We start from the raw sequence: 20,101 nt of genomic DNA on the forward strand, positions 1-20,101 counted from the left end.
GACTTGATCCAATGGGAAAGGACACAGCCCAAACTAAACCCAGGGACTTTGTAAGATAAAAAAAAAAAAATGCTAACTTGAAAAACCACCAGAGGTTAATTACTATAATCACTTTAATTATTTAAGTATAAGTTAGTATTCTTTGCTTTGTCCTAGAAAGTATTGCCTGCAAAAGTATCTGAAATTATTTCAACACAGTTATATAATATCTATGTCAATTACATCTCAATAAATTTGAGTGGAGGGGAGAAGTAAATAGATCTAAGCCTTAATCTCACAGACCATGCAGTATTAGATATGGGTGTAGGAATCAAATTAATAATATTAAAATTCTTTTTAGTACAAATTTTTAGTAGCATTCTGTGCTGACTTGATGATAGTCTCACCCAAAGTTACATCCACATTTCCATCTCTAGAGCCTGTGATCTTTCATTAATTGGATAAAGTATTTTGATAGATGTAATTAAATTAAGGATTCTGAGATGAGGAGATTATCTTGGATTATGCAAATGGACCCCAAATCCAATAACAACTGACTGTATCAGAGACACAACAGAGAAACAAAAGGTGATGTGAGGACAGAGGCAGAAGTTGGAGTATATGGCCACAAACCAAAGAAGTCAGCAACCACCAGAAGTGTTGAGGCATGGGGCAGATTTTCTCCAAAGCCTACATAAGAAGGGCAGCTCTGTCCCTACCTTGATTTTGGATGTAGACCTCCAGAATTATGAGAGAATAAGTTTCCATCACTTGAAGTCACTAGGTTTGTGGTAATTTGGTACAGCAGCCCAAGAATTATATATATTGAAAACATGATAAACTCTGTTGGGACATAGGAGCAATATTCTTTACCTAAAGCAGCCCATGATATGACTAGAAAGGCCAGTGTTATGTCTATAGCTACTCTATGTTGAAATGTCACCTGTCTAGTTCAGAAACATTTGAGCAGGGATATGTAGGAAAGTGGTGATACGAATTGCTGAACCATGGTGGATAAAGTATATTTCTCACCATTCTGACTCCCTTTAAAACATAACCGAGGATGTGAAAAAAAAAAGCAGTTCAGACACCTTCCCCCCATCCTCAGAGGTGAAGATTTTGTGTCTCAAATTGAGGCCCAGCTTTTTCCTTTCTTGACTGCATTGTAAAAATATTATCTGGATTGCTGTTACTAGCTTTGTTGTAACCGTGCTTTCCCTCTTTGGTTTCCTTAAACTCCCTGACACACTTATAAATAAACTCTTCATTATACTGTCCTCAAATTACCCAGATTGAGTAAGCCATCTGCATCTGTTTTCTTCCACACATTAATAAAGCCTACTTGCTTAATAATCATCTCTCTGTAAAAAAATTAAAAGAAATATTCCCAGAAGGATTGCATGTGTTTATATGTGTGCGTACTTATCTAGTAACAAGTAAATATAGGTGGTTGTTTTTATCGTAAAGCCTTATGCTTTTTAGCATAAAACCTCAGAATTAGTTTCCTAGGGCTACCATTTTAAAAATGCCACAAACTGGGTGGCTTAAACCAGAGGAATTTATTGTCTCACAGATCTGCAGTCTGGAAGTCTGAGATGAAGGTGTTAGCAAGATTAGTTTCTTTTGAGAGTTACAAGGGATCATCTATCCTATGCTTCTGTCTTAGCTTTGATGATTTTATAACAGTCTTTGGCGTTCTCTGGATTGTAAATGCATCACCTTGATGTTTTCCTTTGTCTTCACATGGCATTCTCCTGTGTATATGTCTCTGTCTCTAAATTTCTTTTTATAAGGACACCAGACATAATGATTTCAGGTTCACTCTGCTGATTTCATTTTAACTTGATTGCCTCTGTAATTGATTTTCTATTCTATATTTCTAAACTAATTCTGAGGCAGTAAGGGTTAAGACTTCACCATATGTTTGATAGACACAATTCAATACACAATAACCTATAAAATATGATGCAAAATATATAAACATATTTATACATAATTATGTCTAAATCTTCAGTCTGTGAAAAGATATCTTTTCATTCAAGAACTGTAATACTAGAACTTAGAGTTAAGATAAACTCAAACAAGGATGTTATTTTAGCATTTATTCATTTGAGATATATATTATCTGAAATATCAATGCCAGCATTAATAATATAATTCAAAAGTGAAAGTACATGTGTATATCAAGGGTTATTTAAATATTTTATGATGTACTATGGTATATTTATAGAATACTAGCAGATTTTGTAGAAAATAAAGTCAAAATGGAAAACATGGAGGCTAATAAACTAAAAATAAAATCAAGTTCTAAACTACTGATTGTAATACTCCTGCAATGTACAAGTACATAATTGTATGTGCATGGAAAGTGGACACAGTACTGTTCTTTACCTTTTTAATGTGATGACTTCTGGAAAGTGGGAAATAGCTGGCTGATATCAGATTTGTGATGCAGTACATGTTAGCATTTTAGCCTTACTTTTTTATGTTTTTAATTTTGACTTTATTCATTTTTGTTGTGATAAAATTGATTGTTTTTATAAAAAAATGTAATTTACCACTAAATTGTGAGGGGAAAAAGATAATTAATAAAGATTCTTTTATTTAAGATTTTATTTATTTATTTTTAGAGTGAGGAGAAGGGAAGGAGAAAGAGGGGGAGAGAAACATTAGTATGTGGTTTCCTTTCATGTGCCCCCTACTAGGGACCTGGCCTATAACCCAGGCCTGTGCCCTGATTGGGAATTGAGCTGGCAACACTTTGGTTCTCAGGCTCTTGCTCAATCCACCAGCCAGAGCTTAATAAAACTTCTTGTTTTTATTCAGATGTATCCTAAAATAAAAATTCAATGGATTTTTATTGGAAAGTGAAAATGTTTCTATCTACTATAAACTTGCTAGAGATTAAATATCTTCCTTCCTATAATCAGATGAATAATTTTCCCTGTCATTTAGTTGTGCAGTCTGAAATTACACATCCATGCATTTATCTAGTAAATGTCAGTTCCTGCCAGGTTCTAGACTTTGTGTGTTTGAGAAAAGAAAGGAAAATGAACAAACAAACAAACAACCTGGCAAGAGGCACGTTTTCCTCTTTTCATAGAATATACAAAATCTATCCATCTGTCACCGATCTATCTATCTATCTATCTATCTATCTATCATCACTTGGATATTGCTAATAACTATGAAGAAGGAAAGGAAATTTTGAGTTCCTTCCTGAGACAGTGATATATAAATAAAAATAGATGAGTGATTGAGCCAAATGACTATCTGTAGAAAGAGCATTCCAGGCAGAAGAAACAGAAACTGCTAAGTCCTTTTGGAGAAGTGTGGCTAGCCTATTTGAGGAACAGCAGGGAAATCTGGATAGCTAAAACACAGTGAACAAGTTGTAGAAAATAATGTCAGACAAAAGTTTTTAGAAGGCTGTCTAACTTGGCATTTATAGTTATACTACAGTCACCTAATAAATGAGGATATATGCTAAATAATAAATAATATTCTATTGTAATATTAGTAATAATATTATAATATACCAAAGTATGCCCAATCAGGTCCTGATTCTTATGCCATCCTGCCCATTCTCACAGAAGAAAAGATTCTCTTATCTACTTTATGGGAGATTTTTCAATGTTGACAGTATTTCTACTACTTCTACTACTACCACCACTGCTATAATTAATATTATTAGTTCCTGTAAACATAATGTTTTCCTATTAGTGTGGTAAACCTTTTATTCAGAATTAGAATCTAAAAATTTCAATGGGATAGTTTCCTCAATAACCTATATTTAATCTTTTAAGTTAAATATGGAGATTCTAATTAAACTTATTAATAGAGATAAGCACAATATAATTTTTATAAGAATCATAAAGAAACAAGTTATCCTGGAGCTAGAGAGTACACTTTCAAATTTTTTCCTTTATATTAAAATACAAAAAATATACAATAGTATTGCAAATTATCCACTTTTTAAAATCCTTTTCAATAAGGACTTGAAAAGCAAATCAGTTTTAAAAGTGCAATGATTTCTATTCTTGTGTAACATAGTCTGTTTCATGGAGATATTCTTTTGATTCAATTATGTCTGGAAGCACCATAACTTCTATTGATGAACAGGGATTGACATAGTAGTTTAATCCTATAATGAACTAAATGTTACAAAGAATACAATTTTCCTCTTCATTTACCTTAATTTATTCTAGTTGTAAATGTCATTGACTACCATGATTACAGAATAAATCTCACTGTAGGGACAATTACTATAGTGTAGAATAAAATTTGAGTTGTTTTGTAATTATATCCACTGGGTATTCCATTTTAATTTAAAAGAGCTTTTGAAAAAAAAAAACAAGACAAAACTGGAACCTTAATGAATGATGTACAGGATTATGTTCGAGTCATTTAACATATAATTATTAAAATATTACAAATTGTTATTTTTGTTCAGTCTGGTTAATTTTATAAATGTATATACCTAAACAGATGCTTTCTGTATTGAGTATATAATTTGAGTATATAATTGAGTATGTAACACCCATCCTGTTGGGTGTTAGGAAATGAGTTTCTCAAAATTAAAAATGTATATTTTTGTATTTCCAAATTTTAAAAATCTTTTTCCTTCATTATAAAGACTAAAAATATAATTTAATAACTTTTGCCATCATTAAATATAACTGAAATATTGTACTTTTTCAAATAAAGTTTAAGTAATTTAAACATCAATTCAGTTTTAAAGAAAGAGCATTAACTATCTCCTTCCCTTATTATAAATGTTAATTTACAAACACAAGATGTGCCAAATGTAAGTTTACAGTTGTATTTTCAAACACAGACTTTATTCTTGTATTATTATTTATTAATTACTTTATTATTTTTCCATACAAACAACTGTAAATTTACTTTCCCCCTACCCTATATATACTATCATAAATCAGTGGTTCTCAAAATTTTGGTTTTCAAATCCTTTTACCTTCTAAAAATATATTATAGACCACAAAGAGCTTTGGTTTATGAGTTTCATCTATAAATGTTTACCATTAGGAATTAAAATTGAGGGTGTTTAAAGTAAAATAATATACATACATACATTTCAATAGTTATCAGAGAAGTCACCTAATGACATTGTTGTGTAACTCTTGGAAAACTCTACAGTTCACTCATGAGAATATGAAAATTTATGAGACTAAAATTGTCTTGGAGTCACCACACAACTTAAAAATGTCTGCTTTACATTAATGTAAACACAACCATTTTATTAGAGCATAATTTAACTTTGAATATGATTAATACATTTCTACTGGTTGTGATAGTCTGAAGTATATCTTATGACATTTCAGGTAATATTTTCTTTTTATAATAGCTCAAAGAGCATGATTCATTACATGCTTTAAAGATTTTATTTATTTGTTTTTAGAGAGAGGAAGGGAGGGAGAAAGAGGGGGAGAGAAACATCAGTGTGTGAGAGATACGTATATTGGTTGCCTCCTGCATGCCCCCAACTGGGGACCTGGCCAGCAACGCAGGCATGTGTACTGAAGGGAAATTGAACTGGCAAACTTTTTTTTCACGGGCCAGCACTCAATCCACCCCACACCAGCCAGGGCTCATTACTTTTAAATTATTTGTTTTGTTTTGTTGAATGAATATATGTAACTGAATCAAAATTATGGAAAACAGGTGCTTTAGAAAGGGAATAACTTTGGAGGGGGAAGGTATGATTTTATATTCTGAAGAAATTTTATACATCAAGCTCAATTGCTAAACAGGGATTTTAAATGTCTCCATTATTATTGTTTTTTTTCTATATAGTCCCAGAACTCCAGTGCATGCCTATAAGTATTTGTTGACAGATAATATCCACAATGTACTTATTTTAGCAAAAATGTGTCCTCATATTTAAAATGTGATTATTAATATCATATACAAACATGAAATACTGTTAATCACTAGCTTACTGGATAAACTGCTAAGTCATTTGTGAGCAACAGTGAAAGATAAAACAATTGTCTATATATAGATTAGATAGGTAGATAATTAGATAGGTAGATACATAGACAGAAATATGGATAGAAGATAGTTGATGTTTTATAAGAACATGGAAGTAGAAAAATTACATGCCTTAATGCATTTAAAAATATTTATGATAGATTGAGCCTGGGGTGTCAGAAGATGGTGGCTGAGTATATGGAAGCTGAGCCCACTTGCTATCAATGGGGTCTCTGCTGATATGAGTATTTGAAGCCAGGGAGTACAGAGCATGCTTTGCACTGCTTGGTAAGAGATTTTGTAAGTTGAAGGGGAAATGTTCTGTGTGAGGCACCTGCAGCATAGGAGAGAATGGATAGAAAATGCACCTTAGCGGCTCCCTCCCCTCCATGAGCAGGGCCCTAGTCCCATACAAGGAAACTGCCAACCATAATCTGGAGAGACTTGGAAAGATATACAAAGTCTGGGAGACTTAGGTTACACACACAGCAAGCAATATGTCCATAGCTGCAGCACCAGCTGGGAGAGTTCCATAGAGAAACTCTATCTCCTAAAACTGTCAGAGGCACTGGCAGGCTGTGGAGAGAGATTTTGTGCTTTTGGGAGAAGCATAGTATGCGAGAACTGGCCCAGGGCTCAGTGTTATAGTGTGGGGAGCACACAGAGACTCTTAAAAGAAGAGTTGGCAAGATTCAGCAGAGACCCTGGGCTCCTGCACACTCACAGCAGCTCTGCCAACAAAGAAACCAGGGTGAAAGCGAGGTTTGGTCCCACTGAGTCCTGCTGCATAGGAAGAACAGAAAGTGTCACACTAAAGAGACTGGAACCCTACCGAGCATGACTAGCAATCAGAGGGCACTGCAGAGTGGAAACTTTAGGCTTGAGTGTCCTGCAGGAGTGTCAAGCTGGGTACTGAATTGTCAGGAGCTGAACCCCAGAGGTTTGTTGCTGTGGGCAGGTCCCTGCACAGGCAGGCATGCCCAATCCCCACCTGCGGGACTGCAGGCTCCACAGTTCAGTGAGGCCAGGCTCAGGAGCTCCCTCTGTACCCAGTGCATGTCCATAGTAAAAAAAGGAGAAGCTCTGAAAGTGCCCTTTCTGAACTTCTATTAGACACTATGAGCTACCCTGTTTCCTCAGGCCCTGATCACTGAAACCAGCAGAGCAGAAAATTAGAGACCAGTGCAACAAGGGTTGTTCAGAGCCCCACCCAGCCTCAGCTCTTATAGAGATGCCCTCAGGGCCAAGCATGAAAGAACTGCCCTTTTTACACATATTGTCCCTTCATAGGAAACAGACAGCTAATTTACTAGAAACTAGTCATCATTGGAAATCATCTGAGACAGGTCAAGATGTATGGTGGGAGTATGGGGGAACATTCCTATCATTTACATGAACACTGAACAGGGCCTTTTGGGGGTGACCCAGGAATTTGACCCTCCTAATTGTGTCAGAGGCTCCCTCTGGAGGCAGGTGGAGGTGGTACTGGCAGTGCTATCAGACATTAAATGAACACTTCTGGACTTTGTGCTGATGGAAAGCTGACAGGGAAGAAACAGCCACAAGTGAAGGAGGGAGCAGCAGACTGTGGATCACTTGTAGTCTCATACAGGCTACCTAGTGCTAGACTAGGACACCATCTGAAATGTCTTACTATATGCTTATTCTCTCCATAATTATTACTCCTTGCTCATTAGCTGTTGATATGGTGATGGTTGTTGAATTTCTTCAATTTTATTTCTAGATGTTCACTATTACTGTATTTCAAATCTCAGATTTTACTGTTCTACTCTCTTACTCATTTTGCCTTCCTCCTGACCTTTCTCATTTTTTCATTTTAAATTCCCTTTCCCCCTCTTAGCCTTGTTCATTCCACATTCTTATTATTTCTTCTCCCTCTATCCTCTCAAAATCATTTTTACTTCCTTTAGACATCTCATAATCTTTTTCTTTCTTTCTTATTTCTTAGTTAATCCCTTTCCACCTGCACTAACCTTTGCACATTTATTCTTGATATTGCTATAGTGGATGTTTTTCTTCAATTTGATCCCTATTTTTACACTATTTTTAAAACCTCATATTGTACTCTCCCCTTTTTTCCTCTATTTGCCTTCTTTCCTTACTTTTACAATTATGATGTAAACTTAATTTTCTTCTTTTTTTTGCCTTGTTTCTATTACCTACTCTTATGATTTCTCCTACATATACCCTCTCAAAATCATTTTTCTTTATGCTACTCATCTCACATTCAATTTCCCTTTCTTATAATAGTATTAATCTCTTTGTATATTTACTAATATTTGCTGATTTGTTGTTGAAAATGTGGTGTGAGAGGGGGTTATTTTTGTAGGTGAAGGTTTTGTTTTCTGGGTTGTTTTATTTTGCCCTGGAAGCACCTGCGTAACACCACACAGAATGTGGTGGGCGATGTGACTTTCAGCCAGTCAGATAGCCAGAGGGAATGACCAAAGAACAACCCAAGAACAATAAAAAATTGATTACAACAAATGAGCCCACATGACTGGCATTGAAAGCATCTCAAGAGCATCCAGCTCAAAATATCAAGAAGACTGTACCAATAGGTCTGCTACCATTGAGGGTCACAGCATGAAGACAGGAAGTCAAAGTAGGTAAATCTAATACATAGAAACAAACAAAAAGAGTCACCTAAAATAGGGAGACAAAGCTACAACCCCCAGTGGAAAGGAAAGAAAGATTCCCCCAAAAGACAGCTAAATTAAATTGAGAAAAGCAATCTATCAGACATAAACTTCAAAATAATGGTTATAAGAATACTCAAGGAGCTCAGTGAGACTACAAGGAACTCTATGGAAGCTATAAAGAACTAACTGGGAACTACATCAGCATGAAAAAGGACATAGAAACTACAAATAAGAGACAGGAGGAAATGAAGAACACAATATTTGAAATAAAGAATAAACTAGAAGGAGGATAAATAAAGAGGAGAATCAAAACAGCAAGTTCAAGGACAAGGTAGAGAAAACACCCAGACAGAGAAACAAAATGAAAAAAAGGGAGACAAAAAAAAAACAATAAAAAAATGGGCAAAGGACTTGAACAGACACTTCTCCAAGGAGGACATACAAACACATAATATGTGTCCAGACACATATTATAAGATGCTCAGTATCACTAGCCATCAGAGAGATGAAAGTTAAAACAACCATGAGATACCACTTCACACCAGTCAGAATGGCGATCATAAACAAAGCAAAAAACAACAAGTGTTGGAGAGGATGTGGAGAAAACAGACTGCACTGTTGGTGGGAATGCAGACTGGTATAGCCATTATGGAAAACAGTATGGAATTTCCTCAGAAAACTAAAAATGGAACTGCCTTTTAACCTGACAATTCCACTGCTAGGATTATATCCTAAGAAACCTGAAACACCAATCCAAAAGAATCTACGCACACTAATGTTCATAGCAGAACAATTTATAATAGCCAAGTGCTGAAAGCAACCTAAGTGCCCATCAGCAAATGGGTGGATCAAAAAACTATGGTACCTCTACACTATGGAATACTTACTACCCAGTGAAAAGAAAGAAGGAGCTCCTACCCTTTGCGACAGCATGGATGAGATTGGAGAGCATTATGCTAAGTGAAATAAGCCAGTTGGTAAAAAAAACAAACACCATACATCTCACCTATAAGTGGAAACTAATCAACAAAATAAACAAGGAAGCAAAATATAGCCAGAGGAATTGAAATTAAGAACAAACTAACAGTAACCAGAGGAGAGGTAGGAGGGAATAATGGGAGAGATAGGGGGAAGAGTTTCCAGAAAGGACTATAAAGGACACATGGACAAAACCAAGGGGGCTGGAATCAGGGGAGGGAGGTCCAGATGGCTGCGGTGTAGGGTAGTGGTGGGGGAAAAAGGCAGACAACTGTACATGAATAACATAAAATTAAGAAAAAGATAAAAAGAAGAGAAGACTCAAAAAAAAGTAAAGATAGTTTAAAGGAGCTGTAGGACAACATGAGATGTAATAATATTTGTATCATAGGGATACCAGAAGGAAAAGGAAAGAACCAAGGCTTAGAAAATCTGTTTGAAAAAGTAATAACAGAAAATGTCCCTAACTTGATGAGGGAAAAAGTCACAAAATTCCAGGAAGTAAAGAAAACCCCAATCAAGATGAACCCAAAGAGGCCTACTCCAAGACATGTCATAATTAAAATGGCAAAATTTAAAGACAAAGAGAGAATCTTAAAGGCAGCAGGAGAGAAGCAGCTGGGAACATAAAAGAGAGCTCTGATAAGGCTATCAGAGGATTTCCTAATAGACGCTGTAAGATAGAAGGGAATAGTACAAAATATTCCAAGCAATGAAAAGCTATGGCCTGCAACCAAGACTACTCTACCTAGCATGAATCTCATTTAAAATGGTAGGTGAATAAGGAGGTTCCCACTCAAAAAGAAAAAAAAGGCTAAAAGAGTACATATTCACCAAACCAACATTGCAAGAGATGTTAAAGGCACTGCTTTAAGTGGAAGAAAATGGGAGAAAGAAAAGGAAAACAGGTACAAAGGGAAAAATGGCAAAAATATAAGTACCTATCAATAATAACCTTAAATGTAAATGGATTTAATACTCCAATCAAAAGACATAAGGTATAACTGAGTGGATAAGAAAACATGACCCACACATATGCTGCCTGCAAGAGACATACCTCAGAACAACAGATCTACACAGGATGAAAGTGAAAGGATGGAAAACATTTTCTAAGTCAGTGGACATGAAAAAAAAGCTGGGGTAGCAATACTTGTATCAAACAAAATAGGCTTCAAAACAAAGGCCATAACAAGAGACAAAGAAGGTCACTATACAATACTTAAGGGAGTGGTTCAACAAGAGGATATAACCCTGATAAACATATATGCACCCAACATAGAGCACCTAAACATATAAGGAATATCTGGGAGGACTTCAGTAAAAATATCAACAGCAACATGCTCAGAGTAGGAGATTTTAATACCACACCATCCAAATGGATAGCTCTTCCAAGGAAAAAATCAAAAATATATTGGGGCATTGAATAACATTCTGAATGAAACAGATTTAATTAGTATATACAGAACTCTTCACCACAAAGAAGAAAATACACATTCCTTTCAAACTACATGAAACATTTTCTAAGAGAGTTTAGGTGTGCAACACAAAACAAGCCTCAATGAATTCAAGAAAATCAAAATTATATCAAGCATCTTCTTCGATAACAATGACTTGAAATTTAACAAACCTCAAAGAAAAAAATAAAAACAATCAAACACTTGGAGATGGAATACCATGTTACTAAATAATGACAGGTTTACCATGTGATCAAGGAAGAAATCAAAAAGTATCTGCAAACAAATGAAAATAAACACACAACAACCCAAAACCTATAATACTCGGAGAAGGCAGTCCTGAGAGGGAAGTTCATAGCATTGCAGGTTTACCTAAAGAAGACAGAAAAATGTCAAATAAACAATATAACCCTACTGGGGGAACAAGAACTAGGGGAACATCAACAAACAAAGCCCAGAAGAAGAGCAGGAAGGAAAAAATCAAGATCAGAGCAGAATTAAATGACATAGAGACTAAAAGAATACTTCAAAAGATCAATAAGTCCAGGAGTTCATTCTTTGAACAGATAAAATTGACAACCCTTTAACCAGACTTATCAAGAAAAAAAGAAGACCCACATAAATAAATCAGATGTGAAAGGAGAGAAGTAACAACTAATATCTCAGAAATACAAAGGATTCTAAGAAATTGTTATGAACAACTATATGCCAAGAAATTGGACAACCTGGGCAAAATGGGAAAATTTATAGAAACACAATCTTTCAAAGCTTAATAAAGAAGAAGCAGAAAGTCTGACAAGACCCATAACAACTAATCAAATTGAAGTGATAATAATTTAAAAAAAAACTCCCAGCACAAAAAGCCCTGAACTTGATGGCTTCACAGGCAAATTTTAACAAACACTTAAAGAAGTAACTCCTATCCATCAAACTGTTCCAACAAATTGAAGAAAAAAAGAATATCTTAAAACTCCTTTTAAGAGGCCAGTATTATCCTAATTCTAAACCAGGTAAAGATACAACAAAGAAAGAAAACTATAGACCAATATCTCTAATGAGCATATATGCTAAAATCCTCAACAAAATAATAAGAATCCAGACCTAGCAATACATTAAAAAAATCATACACTATGATCAAGTGGGAGTCATACCAGAAATGCAGGGGTGGTACAATATTTACAAATCAGTAAACATAATACACCACATAGACAAAATGAAGGACAAAAGGCATCCAAATTGGAAAGGAGGAAGCAAAACTGTCTTCATTTGCAGATGACATGATAGCATAAATAGAAAACCATACAGAGTCCACCAAAAAGCTATTCAACCTAAATAGTGAATTTGGCAAAATAGTGGGATACAAAGTCAGTATTCAGAAATTGAAGGAATTTTTATACATCAACAATGATATATCAGAAAGAGAAGTGAGGAAAAAATCCCATTTACTATAGAAAAAAGAAAAATAAAGTGTCTAGGAATAAATTTAACCAATGACATAAAGATCTGTACTTGGAAAGTTTTAGAACACTGAAAAAAGAAATTAATGAACATATAAACAAATGAAAGCATATATCATGTTCATGGACTGGAAGAATGGACATCATTAAAATGTGCATACTACCCAAAGTAACCTATAGGTTCAGTGCAATTCCTATTAATATACCAATGGCATATTTCACAGATCTAGAAGAAATATTTTAAACATTTATTTGAAACTGAAGAAGACATTGAATAGCCTCAGCAATCTTGACAAAGAAGAACAAGGTAGGATGGATCACAATACCTGATATCAAACTATATGAATATGTCTGTAATCAAAACAGCCTCATATTGGCATAAGAACAGACACAAGATCAATGGAGCAGAATAGAGAGCCCAGAAATAAACCCATGTCTCTGTGGCCAATTAATATTTGACAAAGTGTGCATAAGCATACGATGGATTAAAAATAGCCTCTTTAATAAATGGTGTTGGGACAACTGGACTGGTATACAAAAAAAAATATTAAACTAGACCAACTTAGACCATACACCAGAATAAACTCAAAATGGATAAAATACTTAAATATAAGTTGTGACACCATACAAGTCCTTGATGAAGAAACATAGGCAGTAAAATTTCAGGTATCCCACACAGCAATATTTTGCTGATATATCTCCTAGGGCAAAGAAATTAAAGGAAAAAATAAACCAATGGAACTACATTGAATTAAAAAGCTTCTGCATGGCCAAAAACCCATCATCAAAATGAAAAAGGAACAGACCATATGAGAGAACATATTTCCAATGGTACATCAGACAAAGGTTTGATCTCCAAAATATACAAAGAGCTGATATGACTCAACACCAGGAAGACAAAAAATACAATTAAAAAATGGGCAATGGGGCTGAATAGACACTTCTCCAAGGAGGATGTACATATGTCCCATAGACATATAATGAAATGCTCAATATCACTAGCCATTAGCGAGATGGAAGTTAAAACCACAATGAGATATCATCTCACCACTGTCAGAATGACTATCATCAATAAACCAATCAACAAAAAGTCCTGGAGAGGATATGGAGAAAAGGGAATCCTAGTGCAGTGTTGGCAGGGAAGGCAGCTGATGGAGCCATTGTGGAAAACAGTATGAAATTTCCTCAAAAATTTAAGAATGGAACTGCCTTATGACCCATCTATTCCACTGCTCAGAATATGCTCTAAGAATCCGAATCACCAATTCAAAAAATCTTATGTACCCCTAAGGTCATGGTAGTGCTATTTACAATAGCCAAAGCCTGGAAACAGCATAAGGATCCATTAGTAAATGACTGAATCAAAAATCTGTGGTACATTTACACAATGAAATGCTATGAAAGGAAATAAAGAAAGTACTCCTACCTTTTGCAACAGCATGGATGGAACTGAACAACATTATACTAAGTGAAATAAGCCAAGCCATGAAAAACAAATACCATATGAACTCACTTATAAGAGGAATCTAATAAACAAAATAAACTAACAAGCAAAATAGAACCAGAGATATAGAAACATGGAACAGACTGACAGTAACCAGAACAGAGGGATGGTGGAGGGGGATACTGGTGGAAAGAACTAGTTAAAGAACATGTATGAATGACACATGGACATATAAAACAGCATAGGGATTGACTGTGGGAGCAGGGAAGGGGCTTGGCAAAAGAAGGCAAAAGTTGGCGGGGAATTGGGAGAACTCTAAAAGAATAACAATAAAAAATTAAAATTAAAATGTAATAAAAATGAAAAACAAAAGGAAAGTGGGAACACAGGCTGGTAAGGAAGGACCAAAGTTGGTCTTTGCTCTAAGACAGACTTCCTCCTCCTCCAGGAGGAGGTCCTAAGATGGCAGCTCAGCTGGAGAAATCCTGAACCCCTTCCTCTGTGCAGGGGCAAAAAAACTCGCAGATCGGCAGAGGAAGAGAGCAAGGGGCGCAGGATATCGAAACATTTATGAAAACAGGACATCAAAAATTATAGCAGACATTGAAAAACCAGATGGTAAGGAGACTGCTTAGGACAACAGGGACCCAGGGATCAACTCAGGGACTAGGGGGTTGGCAGTCTCCAGGCCCGGTGCTCCCGGGTCTGCCTCCGGGCACCCAGGAGGGCGGAGTGGCTGCTCCCTCCCCGGACTACGGGGATTGAGTAACACCAGGGGAGACCTTGTGGCTTAAGGCATAGAGAGGGGAGTTGGACTGGGAGACAATCATACAGGGGCTGTAAGCAGCCACCCATAGTCCTGGGAGAAGTGAGTGTCTACAGCCGGCACGACCAGAGGTGGCCTGGATGTGTGCCCGCACCCCCAGCCCGATGGGAGTGTTGATCTGTGGAAAACACAGACCTTGCAGCCCTGAATAAAGAAAGAGTATGGGGGTTCACTGGTTTCTGGAGCCTGCAGTAGTGAACTCAGGGAAGCGGGTGCCCTTCAGGATTCCCAACTCTCACGCTGCGAACCCGGAAGAGACACCATGCTTTGGGGGTTCCTGGAACTGGCAACGGGGAAATTGGTGGAAGTGCGTGCCCCTTCACAATCCCCAGAGCTTGCACCCTGAATCCAAAAAAGATGTGGGTGCTTCCTGAGAACATAGAGCCTACTGCGGTGAAATCTGGGGAAAGAGAGAGTCTCCATGAGATCCCTGGAGCTTGCACTGTGCACCCAGAAAAGAAGCAGGAGCTCTGTGGGGTCCTGGAGCCTGGGAGACCACAGAAGTAAGCTCTGGAGTGTGTGCTCTGGAGTGCCCAGGGTCCTACGGGGGGAAGTTGGATTGGCTCTGGGGAGAGTGCCCTGCTGGCCCTGAGACAGTACCTGAGAGACTGACTGAGTTTTGACTGAGAAGAGTGATAAGCATTTGAAAGGCCTCTCAGCCTGCTGAAGCCACCAAGACCAGAAAAACTGGTCTGGCCAATTAGAAACCAACAACAGGTATTTTGTTTTTGGCTTTTTTTTTTTTTTTGGCTGTTGTTGTTGGTTGATTGTTTGATTTTATCTTTTTTTAAGTGACTTTTTATTTTTTAATTCTTATTATTTTTATATCTCTCAATTCCTTATGTTTCTCTCCTTTCATCCTACTATTATTCCTTCCACTCCAAAGTTATCTCTCCTAATTTCCACCTTCTGCTTTTTTTCCCTTTTTTTCCTGAGATTGCAAGTTCCTGCAAATTTGTATTATCTTTTTCTCACTTTTCTGACATTTTTTTATATTAATAGTATTTTGGTATTCTTTTTCTTTCTGTATAATCTTCTTTGCTTGTCTGGTTATACTGTCATTTGATAGGTTCCCCCTGTTATCTCAGTCACAGTGTGTTGATAATTTACTATTCTTCATTTGTGTTCCATTAGTACACCTCTCAAGGTTCTATACTCCTTATTCTTGTCATCTAGATCTCATAGATTCTGCCACATGATTGTTGCTTTAATATTACTGTAAATAAGACCTAGTTTATACATTGTAAATACTATTCAACACCCCTACCTGATCTCAGTCCACTTCGAAATTTCCTGAACTCTATTATTGTGGAGGTTGTCTCTATTCTTTTAAACACTACTCCTATTTACTAATCTTTATTCCCATCCTACCCAAGAATCTGACCTCCCACAGCCTCACAGCCTTCTAGATCTAACTCACAATCCTTTTGTCCCCAATAAAAGCCTTATCTTCTTTCCATCCTTTCTAAAACATGGCTGTGGGGTGGAAGATCATGGTTGACACTATAAGTAGCGAAAGGATATCCCATCTCTTCTCTATTGGCTGCTAATGTAAATATCATAGAATACTGTCTTGCTGCCTTAAACCATTTCGCCTTGCTCCTCCAACTGATCAAAAAAAGAGTAGAGGGAAACTGTGAACACCAGAATACACGAAGGAGACTGCGCCATTGAATCTCACAGCTATTCTACCACAAAAGTTCACACATAATCAAAGGAAACAACAACAGATCAATTTAAGAAACAGAGGCTAACAAGAAGAGTCTCACAAACAATGAGAAAACAAAGAAACAATCCCCAAATGAACGGAAAGGAGGAAGCCTCAGAAAAAAATGCTAAATGAATAGAGGCAACTTAACTATCAGATATTGAGTTTAAAACAATGATTATCAAGAAGCTCAATGAACTCACAATGAGCTACCAGAAACTAGAGCAAAGCTACAATGATCTCACTGCAAACTATATCAACATGAAAAAGGAAATACAAACTATCAACAAGGTCCAAGAGGAAATGAAGAATACATTTCTGAACTGAAGAACACAGTAGAAGGAATGAAGAGCAGGACTGATGAAGCAGAAGACCAGATTAGCAAATTGGAGGACAAAGTAGAAAAGAACATCCAGAAAGAGCAAGAAAAGGAAAAGAGGCTCAGAAAGAATGAAGAAGGATTAAGAGCAATGCAAGATAATAGAAAATGTAATGATACCCATATGATAGGGAATGCCAGAAGAAGAAGAAGAGCAAGGGATAGAAAACCTATTTGAAAAAGTAATGATGGAAAACTTCCTTAATTTGATAAGAGAAAAAGTCACACAAATCCAGGAAAGACAGAGAGTCCCAATCAAGAGGAACCCGAAGAGGCCCACCTCAAGACACATCATAATTATAATGCCAAAATTTCAGGACTCAGAGAGAATCTTAAAGGCAGCAAGGGAAAAAAAGGAAGTGACATACAAAGAAGCCCCAATAAGGCTAACAGCTGACTTCTCGATGGAAACACTCCAAACCAGAAGAGAATGGCAAAAAATATTCCAAGTAATGAGAACCAGAGGTCTGCAACCAAGGCTACTTACTCTGCTAGGCTCTCAATCAAGATAGGCCAAATAAGAAGCTTTCCAGACAAAAAATGTCTAAAAGAATGTACCTCCACCCCACCAGCTCTGCAAGAGATTCTAAAGGGCCTGCATTAAGGAAAGGAAGAAAGAGAGAGAGAGAGAGAGAGAGAGAGAGAGAAACACACGTACATAAAAAGCCAATGAATAAATACTTATCAATAATAACCTTAAATGTAAATGGATTAAATGCTCCAATCAAAAGACATAGAATAGCTGAATGGATAAGAAAACACGACCCACACATATGCTGCCTACAAGAGACCCACCTCAGGATAAAAGACCTGCACAGGCTGAAAGTGACAGGCTGGAAACAAATTTTCTAAGAAAATGGACAGGAACAAAAAAAGCTGGGGTAGCAATACTCATATCTGACAAAATAGAGCCATAAAGAGAGACCCAGAAGGTCACTTCATAACACTCAAGGGAAGAATCCACCAAGAAGACATAAATATTGTAAATATATATGCACCCAACATAGGAGCACCCCAAATACATAAAGAAAATCTTAGAGGACTTCAAGGAAGATATTGACAGCAACACAGTTATGGTAGGGGATTCTAACACCCCACTGTCAAAAATGGACAGATCTTCCAAAGAAAATATCAACAAAGATATTGTGGCATGGAACAACACCCTTGATGAAATGGACTTTACTGATATATACAGAGCCCTCCATCCCAAAGAAGCTAAATACACATTCTTTTCAAATGTACACAGAAAATTTTCAAACATAGAGCACATGATAGGACACAAAACAAGCATTAACAATTTCAAGAAAACTGATATCACACCAAGAATTTTCTCAGACCACAGGGGACTTAAGCTAGAAACCAACCCCAAGGAAAAAAAAACCCAAAACACTAAAAATCATGGAGATTAAATACCATGCTATTTAAACAATGAATGGCTCAAGAATGAAATTAGGGAAGAAATCAAAAGGTTTCTAGAAACAAATGAACTCATGACAACCCAAAACTTACGGGACACAGCCAAGGCAGTCCTGAGAGGGAAATTCATAGCAATACAGGCCCACCTAAAAAAGTTAGAAATATTTCAAACAAACAACCTAACACTACCTCTACAAGAACTCGAGGAAAAGCAATGAAGACAGCCCAGAGCAAGCAGAGGGAAGGAAATAACCAATATCAGAGCAGAATTAAATGACATAGAGACTAAAAGCACAATTCTAAGGATCAATGAATCCAGGAGCTGGTTCTTTGAAAAGATAAAGAAAATTGACAAGCCTTTAAGCAGACTCATCAAGAAAAAAAGAGAAAGGAACCAAATAAACACAATCAGAAATGAAAGAGGAGAGATTACAACTGGCACCTCAGAAATACAAAGTATTGTCAGAAATGACTATCAACAACTGTATGTCAAGAAATTTGAAAACCTAGGTGAAATGGACAAATTTCTAGAAAAATATAATCTTCTAAAAATCAGTGAAAAAGAACCATAAAGCCTGAAGAAACCAATAACAGCAAAATAAATTGAAGCAGTAATCAAAAAAACTCCCAACTCACAAAAGCCCTGGACCAGATGGTTTCACAGGAGAATTCTACAAAGCATTTAAGGAAGAGCTAACCCCTATTTTTCAAAGACTATTCCAAAAAATAAAAAAAGATGGAAGACTCCCAAACTCCTTTATGAGGACAACATCATCCTAATTCCAAAACCAGATAAAGACACAACAAAGAAAGAAAACTTCAGGCCAATATCACTGATGAACATTGACGCTAAAATCCTCAACAAAATACTGGCAAACCACATCCAACAATATATTAAAAAGACATACACAATGACCAAGTGGGATTCATTCCAGGGATGCAAGGATGGCACAATATTTGCAAATCAGTAAATGTAATACATCATATAAACAAAAGCAGAGACAAAAAAACACACATGATCATATCAATAGATGTGGAAAAAGCATTTGATAAGGTATAGCACCCATTTATGATAAAAAACACTCAGCAAAGTGGGAATAGAGGGAGAATTCCTCAACATAATAAAGGCCATGTATGAGAGACCTACAGCCAACATCATACTCAATGGGCAAAAACTAACTCTTTTTCACTAAGATCAGGAACAAGACAAGGCTGTCCACTTTCACCACTTCTATTCAATATAGTACTGGAAATTTTAGCCACAGCGATCCGACAAGAAAAGCAAATAAAAGGCATCCAAATTGGAAAGGAGGAAACCAAACTGTAACTGTTTGCAGATGACCTGATAGTGTACATAGGAAATCCTATAGACTCAGCCAAAAAACTGCTCGACCTAATAAATGAATTTGGCAAAACTGCAGGATACGAAGTCAATAGCCAGAAATCAAAGGCATTTTTGTACACCAACAAGGAAACAGCAGAACAAGAAGTCAAGAAAAAAATCCCATTTGATATAGCAAAAAGAAAAATAAAATACCTAGGAATAAACCTACCAAAGAGGTAAAAGACCTATACTCAGAAAACTACATAACACTGAGGAAAGAAATCAAGGAAGACACAAACAAATGGAAACATATACCATGTCATGGATTGGAAAAATTAACATCATCAACATGTCCATACTATTCAATGCAATTTACAGATTCAATGCAATACCTATTTAAGTACCAATGGCTTATTTCACAGACATAGAACAAACACTTCAAAATGTATATGGAACCATAAATGACCCTGAACAGCTGCTGC

Source organism: Phyllostomus discolor, chromosome 10 (assembly GCF_004126475.2).
Source record: "Phyllostomus discolor isolate MPI-MPIP mPhyDis1 chromosome 10, mPhyDis1.pri.v3, whole genome shotgun sequence".
Classification (NCBI taxonomy): Eukaryota; Metazoa; Chordata; class Mammalia; order Chiroptera; family Phyllostomidae; genus Phyllostomus; species Phyllostomus discolor.